This window comes from Parambassis ranga, chromosome 3, assembly GCF_900634625.1.
Source record: "Parambassis ranga chromosome 3, fParRan2.1, whole genome shotgun sequence".
Classification (NCBI taxonomy): domain Eukaryota; kingdom Metazoa; phylum Chordata; class Actinopteri; family Ambassidae; genus Parambassis; species Parambassis ranga.
The window spans coordinates 23,919,613-23,938,567 of NC_041024.1; positions in this window are offsets into that span (position 1 = coordinate 23,919,613).

The following is an 18,955-nucleotide window of genomic DNA, read 5'->3' on the forward strand; positions in this document are numbered from 1 at the left end:
GTTTTTGACACAATGTGTTAGCTTCATTTGTAAGTCTTGAAGGTTGCAACTTGGTGCATATGTGTCTGGTACTACATTGTTGTTGTATACAATAATCCAGCGCTTACCCAATGAGTAAGGAGCAGAAATTCTCACCATATGCCCCATTGTAGCCTTGAAAATGGCAGAAAGGCATGTTGCAATAGGGAGCCTGACAAATGTGTAACATGATCTATCCTAAACCTAACCAAGCTTGAGTGAAAACAAAAATAAGGTGATTTACATAACATAACAAAGAAACCAATGTATATAGGGCCCAAATGATTAGGAAATTATCAAAGACACTCAAAGTTCCTCCTTTGTAACCCACATATGAAGCAGGGATTTTAACTTTTAATGTTGTTGGAAAGTTTGCAGAAAAAAAAGGATAACTGACAAATTCCTACCAACAATTTCCCTTAATAAACAGTATTGTCTATAATCAAAATGGATACAGTTATACTGTATGCAGTAGATGCAAGTCATAAATCTTTTAAAGACCTTAAACCTTTCACTTTTTCAGTGTCTATTTTTGATACAGTATAGTGATTCTGCTTGTGAAATCCTTTAAACCCATTTTTATATATTTCTATGAATTGCCTCTAACCTTTATAAAAGGCAAATGTAAATATATATAAAATACAAATATATAGAGAAAAATAACTATAAGAAGAAGAAAAGAAGAAAACACACACACATGCTAATGGCATACTGAGTCTAGTTTCAGTGTGTGAACAGCACACATCCAGTGCTTTTAACTGCTCCAAAAGTTATTTCCATATGACGTTAGTGCAACAATACACTCATTCTTCTTAGGGAGTAAAAAGCGAGGACAGGACAATGATGTTTTCAGTTGACGACATGCGAGTGCTGTATGTGGGCCCTTGTTCTCACAGAAAGGGAAAAAGGTCAGTACAGGACTGTCACACCCCAAGGTCAGTTCAAGTGAAGTGCATAATTAATGATGTAGCTCTAAGGCACCAAACTCATTTTCAGCTATGAAAACAGAAAATAAGGGTTTCATACCCAAATGAGATATTTCTCCATTTGAAAAATGTGACATCTGTGCTAAAAAAAATATATTGATAGCGTGCAGAAAAGTGCACTTTATATCCTGTAAATTGTTCTCATTCATGTCTGTGTTTCCCTGCTCTAGCATATTTAATTCTTCATGGTGGGTATCGCTTGTTATTTCACTTGCCAGCCAATCATTGTGAGCTAAAACCCTTCAGACATCATAACTCAGAACACACAGGCTTTTTGGAAATGACATTGGTGGATTTCTATCTAAACACGGTCCCATCTGACAGAAACCCAGGTGGGGTAGCAGGTGTCTTCATTCTGTGACCAATCCCAGCGATTAATGGATCAATTAAGTTCCAGGTAGATGAGAAAGCAGCTGCACCATCCTCAACATAAGCGACCTATCTGTGAAGACCTTCATTTCCAAAATGATCAATGCTACGAAAGGACGCCACTTTGGGTTGTTACTCGGGCCGTGATTGGGTCTCATTCTAAATAGGGTCATTTTCCATTTACTGTCATATGTGTTTAGTGACGGTGAAAAACTCAAATGTTTCAGTCAGTGGTATTTTCATACACAGGTGTTGGATCTCATGAGCCAGCCGCTTAGTCTTAGGAATATTTATTTGTGCTAGAATCTCAATCATTTCTACTGTATACTGCAATTTAGAATACACTGTAATAAATTAGCTAACTAATAAAAGCAATGACAGCCTGCATTTACCTAACTACTGTACTTAAGTACAATTTAATGACAAAGTGAGGTCGTCTCCAGCCTATAATCGGTCCCAAAGAGTGTGTCTGTGCCGTGACCTGCCTGTGTCGTGGCTGCTAGGGTCAGGCAATGGGACAAATCACAAGACACATAACGACTACATGAAACAGCTCATTTAAACTGGCCTTCAGAGGTCTTATGCACATTTTTGTGCACCAATTTCTTTCAAAAACAGCTCAGCTGATTAATGACAACTAAGCTGTTTTCAGAGGTTGCTGTCTGATCGATCTGATCTATTCACAAATCAAGTTAAATAACTACACTAACATAACTATGTTGCACACCTTAAGTTATCCAGACATTTTGATTATTTAGAGGCTTCATGCAGAAGCATCACTCATCTGATCAGAGTCTACCCAAATACTGTAGACTATGTACTGCATGTGGACTACGAAACAACCTCCAGGGATTAGAATGAAGCCTTTGTGAAGTGTTAAAATTGCAGTTCCACTCGCAACCTCTAGGGGCTGGCTCCAAAAGCAAGTGAATCCTCATAGACTCCCATGTTAAAATGTCCAACCTTACAGCAGAAATAAACATGTTTACAGCCTGCTACAAAAACAGTTTTTCTAAAGTAGTTTTAAAGATATTTAGATATTTAAGAACACTTAATATAATTATAGATGTGCTCGCAGAGCAAGCTTCCTGCCTCCCACAGACACTCAAACTCAACTTTTCAGAAACCTACGGCTGACATGGCTGATTGATGGATTGATGACACATGATCACATGAGTTTTAACACATCGCTAGCGGGCGCTGTAGTTGAGATGGTTTTGCTGCTTGCTTTAGATTCAGTTGGCTGTGAGCAGAACAAGCAAACCAGAGGTCAGGAGCAAAAACACTGTATAGAATGGGATTTCAAAATAACACACCACACGTGGACTCTGGCTTAGGCGGAGTTACCTGCCTAAACAGAGGAGAAGGTGAGTAGACGGGGGAGTTTATAAGAAAAGTTTTTTTTTCCTTACTAATCCTTTTGTTCTGAGCCATGCTGCCACACTAGTAATTTGTTTGGTATTAGTTTGCCTTATTTGCTCTCATTGCTTTTCAGTTTGTGCTAAGTTTATTCATCTAATCCTGTAGATTTGTTTGTTATGCTGTATGCTAACTTATGTTTCCCAACAAGCAGCACGTTCTGTAAAACCTTGATGGATGTATGACATTTAAGAAATGTATTGACTTAGTTTATTGTAATTTAAGTTTTAAATGGTAATATATATAATAAATATATATATATATATATATATATAATATGTCCAATGCTAATATAATATGTATACCCTCCTGTACAGAAAGCATCATCCCTCCTTCACCCACTGAATGGTTATAATGGCTCCCGGATCCTTATGTTTAAATGCACACAACAATACGCTGTTGTGACGTTTCCCAGTGTTAATGTACCATTGCGATAATTACATTTAATTTCTTATAAATCACTTCCTAGTAGTACATTTTTGAATACTTTGAACTGTGCATTGTTTACGTCTATGTTTACAGTCTTCATTGCATTTGTGGCAGATTGCTTCTCTAATTGATGTGTCAGGACTGTTACACCATCTGCAAGAATCTATATCACACAAGCAGGCTGGCGTCTACACGGATACAGTGGATGTGTGTTCACTAACTGCAACCTACCAGGCTGAAAAGTTCCACAGACAGACATTTGGAGTTTCACTACACAGCTGCCAAGCCAAGCAAAATCTTGGTTAACAATTAGAAATTTCAATGATAGTTTTGAAACAGAGGTTGAACATATTCAATGTATGATTGACTTTATAATGCTAAGTCTGTGAGAGGAGGAACACACCAAAGAGAAAACAACAGCCATCAGTTTGAAATGAACGGTGATGGTGTTAGCTAACGATAATGACAAAATCAAGCTATAACGAAGTTGCTACTGCTATTCTAGCTGGTTGATGTGATGTTTTTTGTCCTGGTGACATGATGAAAATGACATTTTTTTCAGGTCTGTATGGCCACACAAATCCGAATCAGCTATCCCAATCTTAGAATCAGACTTCAGAATGTGGTCCTAAATTGGACATACCATATTTTCCGGACTATAGGTTGCACCAGAGTATAAGTCACACCAGCGGGCCAGCGTAAATCACTACGTTTTTTGTGTAACATTGCTTCCTGAATTCCTCTTAACTTAAGTGGTGCAGCTGCAGGACATTGAGTGAGACACACGCATTTCAACAAGTCCTCAAGCGGAGAAATGATCAGCTTCACCGCACAGAAACTCCTATAAACATCCTGAAAATGAGTCAAAAGCGACTACAGTGCGCTCATATAGCTGTCTGGAATTAGCGACATATCGACCACATGCACCACCTATGCTCGAAATGCAAAGTGTGGACAAGCTGGAGCTGCCATTATATTTGTAATGGGATGTCAGGACACAAGGCCAACTAATTGTATATTTTTTTCATATGTAAGTCGCACCTGAGTATAAGTCGCATACCCAGCGAAAGGATGAAAAAAAGTGCAACTTATAGTCCGGAAAATACGGTAGATCTGATTCATGGCCATGTGACATGGATAAGAGCAGTAATGTCAAAGTGCATTCAGCTTTTGTTCTCAAACACGCGCTGAGTGTTGGCTGCACGCCCTCATACACATGTTGTTTTTGACGTCAGACCGCCAAAGCATTGAAGTAAATGAATGTACCATTACAGCATCTGTACCTTCTATTGTTCAAGTGAACTATTTTTTATATGCAGAAAGAAGAAAGAGGGGCAGACAGAGGCAACACAATAAAAGCCTGTTCTCTACTGGCATGCAATAAGAAGGTGGTTTAACACCTTGAACTGCTACAGAAACAGCAAGAAGAACTTCCTTTCTGCAAGAAAGTAGAGAATATGAGGACTTTGTGCCACAGAGGACGGACTCACCCAACTACTGCAGCTGGATATCCTGTGTGTCAGAGGTGAGATGTTTTGTGAGAAGCGCACTGGACCAGCACCTGAGGAGAAAAAAAAAGAAGATGCATAGTGTCCACATAAGAACATCCAAGGTCCCAAATTTGGTCATCAGCTCTATTGGTGCATAAAGTCCTTTCACATAACTGTGCTTTATTACTGTGGCAGAACTGAATTTATTTCTCCTTTCATTTCAAACATGCTATTTCAATACATTATAAGCAGCATATGTCTATTATTACTTGCAGTTTTGAACAGCTCGGCATATTGTAGCTATATTTACTCTGAATATTCAACATGCAGACATACTTAATTCTAAAGGATTATCTAGGACTGTGTTTGGTAGGCTACTTAACGACCTAGTTAGAGATTGGGTTAAGCTAAGAGCATCAAAATAGACATTAGCAAGACAAGCGCATTACTTATTTCTTATTAATGCTGCTCTGCATCTGTCTTTTAATATGCTTGTGTTTATATGATGTCTTTTTCAAGGGTTATGTATCGCTTGTCATCTCTATCTGTCTCTCTTTTTGGAGACTAAATTCTTATTTTATTTTTCCTTCCCAGTCTTTAGAAGTTCCTTTTTGAACTTTACATCCCATCTATAATGGCCCTTAACTGGTACCTACTTAAATATTACACTGTGATGAAAAGAGGAGCTTTTAGAGAAGCCACTGAGTTTCAATACAGTTCTGTCCCACTTTCCACACAAGCTTGATCTCATACACACACACACACAAACACAAACACAAGGCCTCTGCAAGCATCCACATTCACAGTTAGATATTCATGCCGACACAAACAAACGGATGCAGAGACAGGCGGTGGTGATGTGTGCTTACCTGAGCTTTGACGGGTGCAGTGCTGTGAATGACAGGATTGATTCCTGGGCACCAAGTTCATTTACATATTTTTACTTTTCTCACAGCATCAGCACACTTAATTTTTTTTTCTCCCCCCCCACCCACCCCTTACAAATTCTCCTATGCTGAATGCATGTGTGAGCGCACACCTCGCCACAGTGTGTGTGTGTGTGTGTGTGTGTGTGTGTGTGTGTCATAGTGTGTTATTACAGGGGAGAGAAGGAGAAGCTTGTCTTTTTCAAGGAACACCCCCAGAACTAATGTTCCACACCTGTGCACAGTGCGGCACTCTTTATCGAGCATCACAGGTGCACTGCATTAATTGTGGGAGAAACCATTTCATTGGGGTGGGGGGTGGGGGGCGGGAGTGGTAGTGGTGGTGTGGGGGTCCTTCTGCATTACCACCACCACCACCTCCTCCTCCTCTTTCTCTTTCTCTTCTCTGGCTTGCATTCAATCACTCAATATTCACATCTAAATTGCTTTTAGCACTGAGGGCTTGGCGCTTTTTAAAGCATCTGCATGGATACCAGAGGAAGAGCAACACCTTTTTTTGGAACTTTTTTTTTAATGTTACTTTGGAATAAGTCCCAGCATGTGTGTTTTCACATGCCAGACAAGGCCTCCCTGCTGCACTTTATAACGGGAATGAAAGTCTTGCTAATGTTCCATTGGGGTGAAGAAAAAAGCACACGGTAATTTGTGTGTGGGGCGTAAACACCTGCAGGACCCGGAGGTCAAACGTATGAGACTGCCCCCCTCCGGTGACGCAATTACCATTCGTAAATACCCACACACACACACCTCACCCCCACCTTCCCTCTCTTTCACTTGTCTTCTTTTTTCCACATTCTCTTACGTCTCACCCTTTCTCCATCCCTCCATACCCATCATCCTCTTTTTTCCGCTCTTAGACCCGATTATGACTGTCTGTCAATCAGTCCATTTAACATCTGCTCTGAGCAAGGCGAGGCAGACAATAACACATCATGGTCACTGAACTGAATATCCCTAAAGATTTCAGAGGAGGCCTCTTTTTTCTCTTTTTTTTTGCATTTCTTTTACTTTTCTCTCTCTCCCCTCCTCTCTGCTATTTCCCTTCTTTTTGGAGGTCCAGTAATGAGTTACAAAAGGTCATTGGAGCATTGCAGCTGCTCATCCACTCGTGCCATAATCCATGGCACTCATGCCTGATTACCTCTCCAATGGTCAAAAGGTAGGGGAGGGAGTAAAAACAATGGGTGCAGAGCATAAGGCTCTTCTAAGAAATATGGGCCAGGGGTGTTATTTTGGACGGTGCCAGTCAGAGAGAAATAACCCTGAGCAGATCCATTTATTCTTTTAAATCAAAATGCTCCAGCAGCAGCAGCATGCATGCAGTGAGGGGGAAAAACATGACACATTTCCTCCCTTCCCCTCCATCAACAGCCATTTTGATCTCCACAATTGACCTTCCATGGCATCATTTACAATGAGTCATATCGCAGCCACAAAGTGTTAAAGCTGTAGCACGCTTGCTAGCCTGCGCACACACAGATAATCATTCTCTTTCCTCACACACACACACAAATTGCGTTCCCAGGCATGTGTGCACACCTCAACGTTATTACACGCGCACTTGTAGGCATAATAGCTTTAACTAGACCAAATTGTCCGCCCTTCATTTGTATGTCTATGGCGACCCACATTCTCCATGACTCGCCCTTTGACAAAGAGGGGTCATTCCCCCAGCAAAGAAAATGAAGCCCAGTAGATATTGTTTGATTGGATTTTGCCTTTTCAAGGTTTCAGGATCATTACAGGAATTCATTTGAAGTGTTGCTGAAAATGAAACTGCGACCCTCTTCCCGCGTTTAATTATTCTAATACCACTTTCTTTTTTGCTCTCATTCTCTCTTTTTTTTTTTTGTCTGTCTGCAAAGTGTGCCATTTCAAGAAATTAAAACCATCAGGCTAGACCTTAAAATGAGACCAGGGTGGACTAATTTTCACCCAGGAACTTATTTTGTTTCTTCTCATCTCATCTCACCACCTCCTTCAATTTTTTTTTTTGTTTATCACCATTCTTTTTCCGAGTCTACCAAATCATCTCTGCTCTGTATTTTCTCCTGTTTTCATTTTATTTTTCACTTTGACCTCTTCTGTTCTTTTCCTCCCTGCTTCTCACTTCTACAGTGTTTCCATCACTTTTTGTCTCTTCCTTCCAACCCCCCCCCACCCGACCACATTTTTAAACACAAGCCGTGCATTGGTTCCAAACCAAATGTGTTCATTCCAACATTTCAATAAATTGAGTAGGGGAGGCATTAACGTTAATCACAGCGACCACATTGTGCTTTAGACACGTTGGTGGGATTATGGATTACTATTAGCTGGATGGAAACCGATTCTTTCATTTGAATTCCGACTTCCTCGTCTTGCTAAAATTAAAAAGAGAACTAATACTTCTTGGACAATAATACTTCTTCTTGGACAGGACTTTGCTCTCTCTCTCTCTCTCTCTCACTCTTCCCCTCTCTTCCTCCTGATCTGCAGGAACACCCAAAGAGCAGCTGATGACAGACAACACTCCACATCCCCATTCCAGCCACATGAAGCTTATTCTTTCATTTAGCAAACCAACCTTTTGTAACTGATAATGATAATCCCGCATACTGTGGCCTATTTCAAAATTCAGTCAGTGACACTGGACATGTTACAGTACTACCAGACAGGTCTTAGGAGATAACAGGGTGTATAGCAACCACAAACAGAATCCAACAAGTGCCCCTGGTGCTTTTTTACCTAAACAAATGTTTTTTGTAGAAACATTTTTCACAACAACAACAACAAAGCCAGGCTTCAAACTATGCATTTGAGGCTGAACCATGGGTGGTTCGGACCAATCGGTGTCCTGTGACGATGTTTAAAGTGTTACAAGGGGTTAAAACTGGGTGCAAATATCACAAAGACAGCAAAAACGATACAATGACATGCTAACTGCTACATGCTAGGTCCATGCAGGTCTTTAAAGATGCTTGGCAGCTTGTTTGGTTTTCCTCTTTGGTGATTGGTTGAAGTTACCAACAATCAAAGATGTCAGGTTATTGGGTCAACAGCTAGTCGTTTACATAGTTCCTGCTGTGTGCCATTATGTGTTGTCAAAGCTTATCAATTCAAACTGACAAACAAAGGGCGAGGAGGTCAACAGTAAGTGTGATTCAAACTACAGTATATAGTTATTTGGTGGCACATTTCAGAAATAATACAATGTAATATGTGTGTACAAGTGCGTTTATGTGTGCTAAGCATGGTCTCATAATAGCAGGAAAGTGGGCTGCACTGCAGGAGCTGAAATGCTGTATGTCTGGTCATACTGTCGGCATGTGTAACAGATGGCTGGAAGTTATGGTATCTATATCGTCCTTTTCCATGTTTACTGTTGGAACCTCCTCTTCCGCCTCCAACCCTGCTGATCACATTAATACCATCTCCTTTAAAACATATATATCTCCTGTTAGACAATTAAGAATTTGTGTGTGTAAATTATAACTTGAATCAAGAGTAAAATCCATGGATAGTAATAGTGGTTAAATGTAGTATACTAAGACATTTCTGATCCGAACAATTAAAATTAGCCTGTGAATAAACATCCTATGAGTGAAAAAAATTTTATATATATTTATAAAAATATATATTTTTAACAGATGTAAACATATACCATATGTGTGAATATATAGTACATGGTACAAGGTTACCATGGTATATAATCGATAGACTTCAATGGAAGTGCAGGAAAAGTCACCATAAGACTGTGACAGTCAGCGCTTTTTAGGTATGTAGAAGCAGAGGGAGTTGTAACCGTGGTAACTGAGACCTAAAGCAGGATGCTTTTTCTAAACCTAACCAAAATAACTTTTATACATCTAACCAAAGAGTGAAAGTAATATAAAAGAGTGACAGCTGCCACCGAGGTCCCTGATGCAAGGATACCGTATAACGCCACATTTAACTTAGCACTGAATGCTAATGTCATTGATTAGAATGTGGTGGGAGGAGAGAATGATGCTGTAACTAACACAATATCTTTGATTGACGCAGACGTTTAACTGCAGTCAAATGAACGGTGGTCTGCAAAAACCTCTGTAAAGCCAGCAGACAAGCATTTTAGATGCACATCTATACATGGTGTTATGGTATGGGTGTTCATGGTGGACAAAAATGGTGAAGAAAGGCCCAAAATGTCATCATTATAATTATTTATCAGTGTTGATAATGACATTATTTGCACGATGTATAAAGTATAGTTACTTTTTTTATTATATATTTAATGTGTTTTCCCCATTTTCCAACCCTAAATCATATGCTACTACTGAATATATCATTTAAACTTTTATGTATACGAACAAAACAGAACATTACAGCTTTAGTTCATGCTATTCTTGAAAGTTAGTTGGATAAGAATACAAATTGAACCTGTCCTCCTTTCATGTTTTCATGTCTCACATTTTAACAACTTCAGCTGTTATTTTTGATAAATGTATCTTAACTGTCCTTCTGCAGAAGACATATTTTCCCCTGTGCTTCTCACATAGGTGTTAATATGTGAGCATGAACGGTGGAGTGTGTGTGTGTGTGTCCCTGACGCTGCTGTCACCAGTGGATGGTATATGTCAGCCTTGACGACATGCTGGCTCTACTTCATCACCAGCTGCAGCCCAGCTCAGCTCCAGAAAAACTGGCAAACTGTTTCCCTGCCTGCCTGCTTGACGCACAATAAAACTGTGTCTCCATTAGAAGGGCCTCTGCAGGCCTTACAGACACACACACACACACATAAAATTTAAACACAAACACGCAACCACGTGCATACACACACACACACACACACACATCCCTTTGACAAATGTGCAAACTGACACACATTCACACAATGCCCTTGCAAAAAATGTGTCTGCTTGTGTTTGTGTGTGTGTGTGTTTGTGTGTGTGTTTATGTGTGTATTTTGTACCTTTTCTAGAAACAACTGCAGCCTGTGCCAGATACCATCATAATGTTGGACAGGTGTACAACATGGTAATCAGGGATTTGCGAGAGAGAGAGAGAGAGAGAGAGAGAGAGAGTGTGTGTGTGCTTGTGTGTGCTTGTGTGTTCATAAAAAAAGAGGGAAAACAGACAGAAAGGAAGAGAAAGAAGAAGAAGATGGCCAAGTACCTGTGTTTTTACCACAAACCGGCATCTGTCCCTCATCCTCCAGCTGTGTGTGTGTGTGTGTGTCTCTAAGTGGACTGTCTGGACAAGGTCGGCCTGCTCTGTCCTCATTGCCCCTTAACGTTGTCCTCATTACCCCCCTGAAAACAGTCAATCACACTTTTTCTCACCCCCTCCTCCTCCTCCTCCTCCTCATCTTTTACATGTTAATCCCCACTCGTCCATCCTCTATTCCCCCGCCCTCGTGCTCCACACTATTTTCTGCTGCGGAGCTTAAATGACAGGCTGTCCGTGGACAGCGAGCGCAGGTTAGTTAATGTGTTGGTTACAGACACACCTGGCAGAGAAAGAAAGCACCATCTTTAGATAACGGAGATCGATCAATCGGCCAATCAGCGGAAGAAATTTTGCACATGCTTAACAGCCATCGCCTCTTATTTATTTCTCTATTGTGCATATTGCACTGCCCTCATAGATGCACACACATTAGCACATAGCGCTGTCAACCTAAATGATACTTTTCAACATCTTTCCATTTGCACCTCCTCCTCCTCCTCCTCCTCCTCCTTCTCCTCTCGCCTTCCTGTGCCTTAAATTATTCAGATCTCTCTACATTTGATTTAGCATGCCTCCTGTCTGCCATTTCCCCCTCTTTTTTATACATTTCATTATGTTGTATGACTTTAGACCCACTGGCTGGAAAATGACAATTATTTTGCTCCAGCAGCCAGCTATTAACAGAGCTGAAGAATACATGGAGTGGCGTGCAGAGGGGGGGGGGGCTGCAGTGTAAGACGGAGACACATGCATGCTGTAGATGCACAGGTATACACACTGCATACACATTTACTGTGCAGCTAATGCATAGTATTATTTAATGTCCCTCCTTTGCCCTGTCTTTTTTCCTGACATACCCCCTTGCTCATTGCGCCATAAAGGGGCTAAAAGTTTGGCTTGTGGCCGAGAGGAATGAGGAATGATCCCACGGAAAGAGGAGAACAAAGAGAGAGAGATCTGTCACTGTGAAGTAATGCCTTTTAGATGTACCTTTAGCGTGGCTGGGCTAGTGAATTCAACCCATATCTAATGGTAGCTTGTTTGGCCTTTTCATCAATTCTGCATAAATATATATGAGCCACAGGGAAACATACAAGGCACCTAATAGAAATGAATGAACTACTCAACCATATATTTGCCGTGAGAGATATGCAGCTTGTGATTGGAAAGGGCATCCACTATCTGCAATATTGATAATACTTTTCAAATTTCATCTGCTTTTGTTTGCGTTCTGCGGCCGCCTGTTTAAACATGGTGAGAATTATAATGAGGCCAAACATTATCTCCACCAGTTGTTCTAGGCTGAACATATAACTTTATCACTGAAATGATTCCCATACTTTGGCTGCATTGTAGCGTTTCCATTAGAGCTTGGCTATCTGACAGAACTCCAACCAATCGGCGGCAACAGTGGCCCACGTCTGGTGGCCAAGCGGTGCCTGAGTCTGTGACACTGTGTGTGTGTGTGTGCGTGTGCATGTGTATTTGTGTGACAAATGTGCCAGGATGTATAATTGTAACCATCTCTGATCAAATATGTTGGAGGACAATGTGAACTCATCCTATTTTACCTTGGATTGTATTCATTTAATGTCAAACATTTCTGTGTGTTCTAACATCACTTGGCATTTTTCTTTTATCTTTCTCTTAGCCTTTGTCCTGCTATGTCTGTTTACTTCTACTGTGCCAGTCTTATCTACAGTATATAGACATCTGATCCTTGTACAGGACTGACCTTTGAGGTAAGGGTGCGAACATATCTCTGCAGTGGTGCACATAAACTTATCACACTTCACACAGCAGTTTAAAAAGCTCTTGCTGTCACTGTGGCAGGATAAAAAAAACCTTTGTCTATAAATGGAAGAATCTATGTAATAATGTAGCCCCAATGCTATACATTAGTTATTTAACTCTTGGTGTAAATTAAGTCCAATATGTCCAAATACATTCATCAGATATGATAAAACATCTGGTATATAATTTGAAACATATGACACTATGATACATGTATGCTAACAGAACATATGATTGAATTGCCCAATGTGATGTAATCATGGATGCAGAATTCCTAATAGGAGATGATGGTACAGGCAGTGTGGAGAACTTTCTGTTGTGGATGTTGGTTTTTTTTATTTACTAGTTGTTAATGTTCATTTTGTACCTGCAGTTAAGTTTAGTGTTTTTAATCGCGATTGTAGTTAAGCTTAAAAAACTACTGGTTAAGGTTAGAAAACAAGGTAAGGGGTTAAGCAGAGGTTAACTTAAAATGCATAACAGCAATTTAACAAGGAAAAGAAATCCCTTTAGTTGTTGCTATTTTTGGCTACCATCACAATGAGTCCCTGCACAGAACATGTGTCTGTGTGTTCATGGGGGGAATATGAATGTGTTCTGGTTTTCCTGGTGTTTTCCTGATAAGCGCTGCTCCAATATCTTCTGATCAGATATAATGTCTGACTCTCTCTTCCTGATGCTATTAAGCTATTCTTCAAGAGAAGTATAAAAATGACCTCAGCAACTATGGCTGGTTCACCAAACTTGGACTTAGGCTGCTCTTAGATGAACATTTCTCTGTGTGAGCAAACAGGTGATTGTGCTCCTCTGCCTGTAAGAAGAGCTCATGTTTAGCAGCAGTAAGTAGGCTCATGTCCACTTGTGGAGCACTTGCGGAAAATACATAAATACATAATACATTTTAAAGTTTCCTTCTTGGTCTAGAAAGTATGTGGTGAAGTGTGTGTGTGTGTGATTCAGAAATCATTTTGATCATTTTTCATTTGAGATAAATATGTTATATGTTCTCCAAAATGTTGGAGATGTGTGATTCAAAAACAGGAGGGGCATTGTGTTGAGTGTTGTGTGTGTCTCAGGCCACATCAACACAGCATAAGGGGGACTGTCCTCTAATCAAATGATTGTGGACGACGATGTTCTCTTCAATGATAGAATAAATAAAGGAGGGGAGTGCACAGATGCAGATCTGTCATCTTGTGTAAAAAAATATGTCTTGATACCAAAGGCCATGTAATAAATGGGGGAACCCTGGTGACAGGTTATTTACAGTCTATGATCTGGACACTACTGCAACAATTCTGCACAGATATAAAGAAAAAAAAAAGACTCCTTCACAATAAAAGAGAGTAGAATATTCAAACAATACAAGAACCTACAAAATGACTTCAAGCTCATTTGGTTCAGCCTTCATACCACAGTGATAAATGTGACCAAAAGTCTGATGCAAGACCAATGATTCACCATCTTGCCTTGATTCTTTAAGTCAATTTATATAATAAGTATAATACAGATATGTACAATAGATAAGCAGTGGTAATTCTAGTCTTCTGTTCTGTTCTATTGTTTGCAGAGTTTCTGTATTATCTCTTTTTGTTTTGTTCTATTCTATAAAACATGATCCTCCTTGGTGGCTACATTGAAGAATCCTTTCAAAAGGTTCTCAGCAGCAGAAGTATGCAGAGGTGAGCTGTATTATATATCCTCTTAAGAAAGCACAGGAATCAGTCTTGCATGATTGCTCCTCATAGTGCCTCACAGAGAGGGAGAGACAGAGCAGGTTATCCATGTAGAAATTGCACAGCAGATATGATACACCGAGCTCTGTCATGCACAAAGACACTGGAAAAGAAAAAAAAAAAGTACCAAGACAATCTTTCATCCCAGAGCCGCTGCAATCTCCAACACACACCCTTCGAAGAGCAGCTCAGCCCCCCCACACAGGGACTAAGGGTTATTTGAACTAAAGCTTTGTATGGGGTTACAGGCAGCGTTCGAGCTCTAAGACCGGGGCTGGTCCGCTGCCTACCACAGACTTATGGTGATCTTGGTGACTTGGCCGAACGTAGCAGCCCAGATCGAGCTGTGTCACCAGGGATAGACATATCAGAGGAGCTCAGCGAAGCTGGCAGATCATGATAGTCATCTTAGGGAGAGGGGTCCCAGTGATTAAATCCAGGCTGTTGGATCCCACCCTCTGGCACTTGACCACACACATGCATGCGCACACACACACACATACTGTATATATAAACCAGCACACGCATACACACAAAGATGCATGCGTGTCCAGAGTCCCAAACCCAGGATCATTAATATTTGCACATTATAACCCTCCTCTTTTCTCACACTGCTGCCACCAGATATACCAGCTGGGCCCGCCTATCCATTACCATAATGCCATCAGTGTGTGTGTGTGTGTGTGTTTCTATAGCTATATCTGGCTACATGTAGTTTCTCTTGTGAGATTGTTGTTGTGTGCCTCTCTGTATGTTCACACTTGCCATGCTGCTCTGTATGTTGGTGTGTGTGTGATATTTATGCACGTGTCTTTTCTTATGCCCGCCTCCTACAGTGGGCACGCATATTCAAAATGGATTTAAGGGCTAAATTGTATAATGATTTCTGGGAAAACAATAAATTGAGGTTCCAAATAAAGGCCATTATGGAAATGAGATTATGGAGCAATTGAATTAGGCTGTAATCACTGTTTCTATATGTCATTACAATGCAACTTTATACACCATTACTCTGTGCCCAGGGCTATAAATGACAAACACTGTTTCTTTGAGGAGTATTTCAGTAAATCCACAAGGGGCGGGTTTAATTCAGATCCGCTTGATGCATCTCCACCTCCACTACTATATTTCAAAAGGCACATTATTCCCATTAGGTTGGACACATATTTGCAAATTTAACAATTCGCTCCTAAGCTACAGACAAAAATATTCTTAGAATATTTTCTCCTAAACCCAGTTTTATGATTGGATTTTCATAAAACTCAGAATAACCGCAGGGCTATACTGAATATAATTTTAGTGTTCCGTATACACAGTAATCAACAGGAATCATTTGAATCATTTATAATATATGTCAGCAAGAGTGTATGTGAGTAACTGGATAAGGTATGGGCAAAAAAGATAAGGTGTAATAGGAATTATTGGCCTTAAGAGGAAAATTGAAGGGGCAGATCATTTGGACACTGACTCATATGAGGACACATCAAAATTACGTTATTTTGTTGGTGAGTGTAAAAGAGGGAGAGACATGTTTGGACTGTGGAGGCTTTTTAAGTGTCAGGTACTGACAGCAGAGTTGGAAGCTGCAGAGATTGCAGTGAGTCGCACATGGAATCAGAAGCAAAACTGCACTCAAGTCAAAACTACAAATTTAATTACTCTTAATTATGTGTTGATTCCACTATAAGAAGCAGGAGCAGGGATAAAAAGTATATAAAATAAAACATGTACGGATTTATCATTGGCAGTATTAGGAATATTGACAAAATGTGAAAAAGATCAATATCATCACACAAAACAAAGGCACATGACTAAGACCACGACCTGATTGGACAGCTGTTATTGTGCGTGTTGTGCAACATAACTTTACTGGACCAAATGTGCCAGAATACACTTTTTTTGACAAATATAAGGCAACATGCTACACCACCTGTTTTAGATGCATTTGGGCCGTGGTACATCCATATTTCAGCTGAACCATACCACAAAGTCTGCTTGAAGAGGTGGGTGTTTTTTTAGGGTTTGTGCCCTGACAATTGCTAATGGAGCAAAATCCAGCAACTTTTAATCAGACCAAACCAAACACCTATTTTAGATGGCGCAAGGCTCGTCAACAACGCGACAAAAAATAGGAGTTGAAATTTGTAGCAGAAGGCAGAGGGTTTGGGAAGTAAACAAACACTGACATCGGTCGGCTCACCGCTGCCTGTGCAGCTATCTGCTCGGAAAAAAAAAACACAAAGAAGAAAAAAACTGATTTGGATCAAGTAGTGGAGGAGTCGATCGCTGTTTTAATGTTCCCACTACTATTTCCTGTGTCTCCCATGTACTTGCAGATTTTGGTGCCGACCACACATGACGACAGTCCCCAACTGGTGCAGACTTTGCCCGACAAGAAATTGTATTATCGTGTAGTGTGTCCCCAGCTTAAGGCAAATGCAAAGCAGTGTTTTCATAGCTACACACCTCATCTCATTACCACGTTACCCACAAAAACTGCGATGTATGTTATTTTGGCGTGCTGTCAAACTAAAAACGGTATTTAATCCTTTTCCTACCAGCATGCAGCACAAATTCTTTCCATCCAAAAGCCTTGAGAAGATTGTGTCCTGGCCCTTAAATAGAAAATATAACATTTAATTCATGAGTTTGTGTGATAGTTACACATGTACAATGAAAAAAGCCACCATGGATTTGTTTTTATCGGATCTAAACGTCCTAGTATCAGACTGTTGATGCTGACATTGTACCAGTCTGAGAAGTGAGTTTGATGAAATCGTTTTTTTCGGAGGCAATGATGCGTTAACCTGCTCCGACGCATGTCAATGCATCAAGACCCCACCTGTGTAAGGTTACACACTAACAAATAGATGCTGTTGTTTCGACACATCTTAAGCCTTGGTAGAAAGTTTCATCTTAAAGCAGCTGATCTGTAACACCCTAAAAAAAAACCTTCAATCACACACACAGGAAGATCATTTAAATTCTGTAACAGGGATTATCAATCTTACCATCATCTTGCAAACAGTAGTCACAATCACCACTCCCAGCAAACACACGCAAACAGTCTATCATCGCCAATGAGAGTCCTCTCCCCCTGTTTTCTGCGGTCCGCAGGGATTTGTCAGTGCTCGTCAACCAACCGTGTCAACCGTGACAGTCGTCCAGATGTCTCCTGCTGCCACAGAGATGACAGGAAGGACAGGAAGAGAGGAGGAGAGAAGGGATGGAGAGAGAGGAATATCCCTCATCTGACAAACACTACAGTGGGACATCCATGAGCAATCAAAGTCGGAGCACAAAGAAGTGGTCACATTGACAAGCACTGATAAAAAGGAATCCGTGCCTGCTGTACTTCAGGGAATACACAAAGTTTGCCAATGAGTGGCCTGTTGGTCGGCTCGACTGCTGAAGCATTTTTTTCCTGTTGCACTTTGTTTTATGATCTTTTCACTTCATAATAAAATTTCATCTGCAGCTCTCATGCAAGAATCGCCTTGGAACCACTGAACCATGGCAAACAATGCACGTTTCCACGACAACACTTCCTGTGCATTTTGCCTAACTTTAAACAAAGACTTTAAACAAACACATAGGGCCACCTCACAAACATCAATCAACTATTGCTTACAACCTATGTGACCCTTAAATTTTCACCATCACAGAATCACTACCCGCTTCCTCGTCTAAAACATGACGCATTAAACCCATACCGGGGGGGGGGGGGCACGGCAGGGCAGAGATCCAGCAGGCTGCTGGCCTGTGCCAGGAAGTGCTCTATGAAGCACATGGTGAGAGCCTGCAGCACCAATCAGCCAGTACTGAGGTTGTCAATGGGCTCATTAGTGCTCATTACATCGACCTCTTGGGCACCTGGGTGCCCTTCAGAGCTCTTAGGGCAGGGGGTGGAGTGTGGGTGAGGGGCAAAGCAAGGAAAAACAGAGAGTAAAAAAAGAGAACAACAAAAGACATGGCCTGTGTTTTTGTGTAGGAGAGGATGATATGGACGAGTGATTAACTGTAAGAAGGCAGGAAAAGGTGAGGATAATGGAGCTGGACTGCTAAGACAGAAAGACATAATCGAAGTGAACCTGCAGTTAACGCTGATTTGTCGTTCTGTGCTGTGGGTTAATCCGCTGATAAAAAGGACCTTTACTATTTGTAATAGTTTGGTAATAGTAACTTAGGCGGGTTGATTTCTTAAGATACATTTGGGCATAAACACAGTTAGGTTTATACTGTTAATCAATGAAGCTGTTCTAAGCGTACATTACAGGGATATTTTTCTTAATTTAACTACTCTTGTGAAAGTAGGATAGACAAATATGCTTGCTTTGTGTAACTGTACAAGTACTGCAGCATTCCAAAACAATGACAAATACTGTTTAAAATGTTCTCCAGAATAATCAAAATGAAAAGTACAAAAAAAAGTCCTCTCTCCTAATTCAAGTTGAGCTGTCTCTTCCTAAACCTAACCTGATGCTACAGCAGCACAGACTTAATGTCTAGCTCAGACCTGGGCCTGCCCACGTGGCCCGTGGACCTTGCACCCAATATTAAAGAAAGGCTGCAAATGA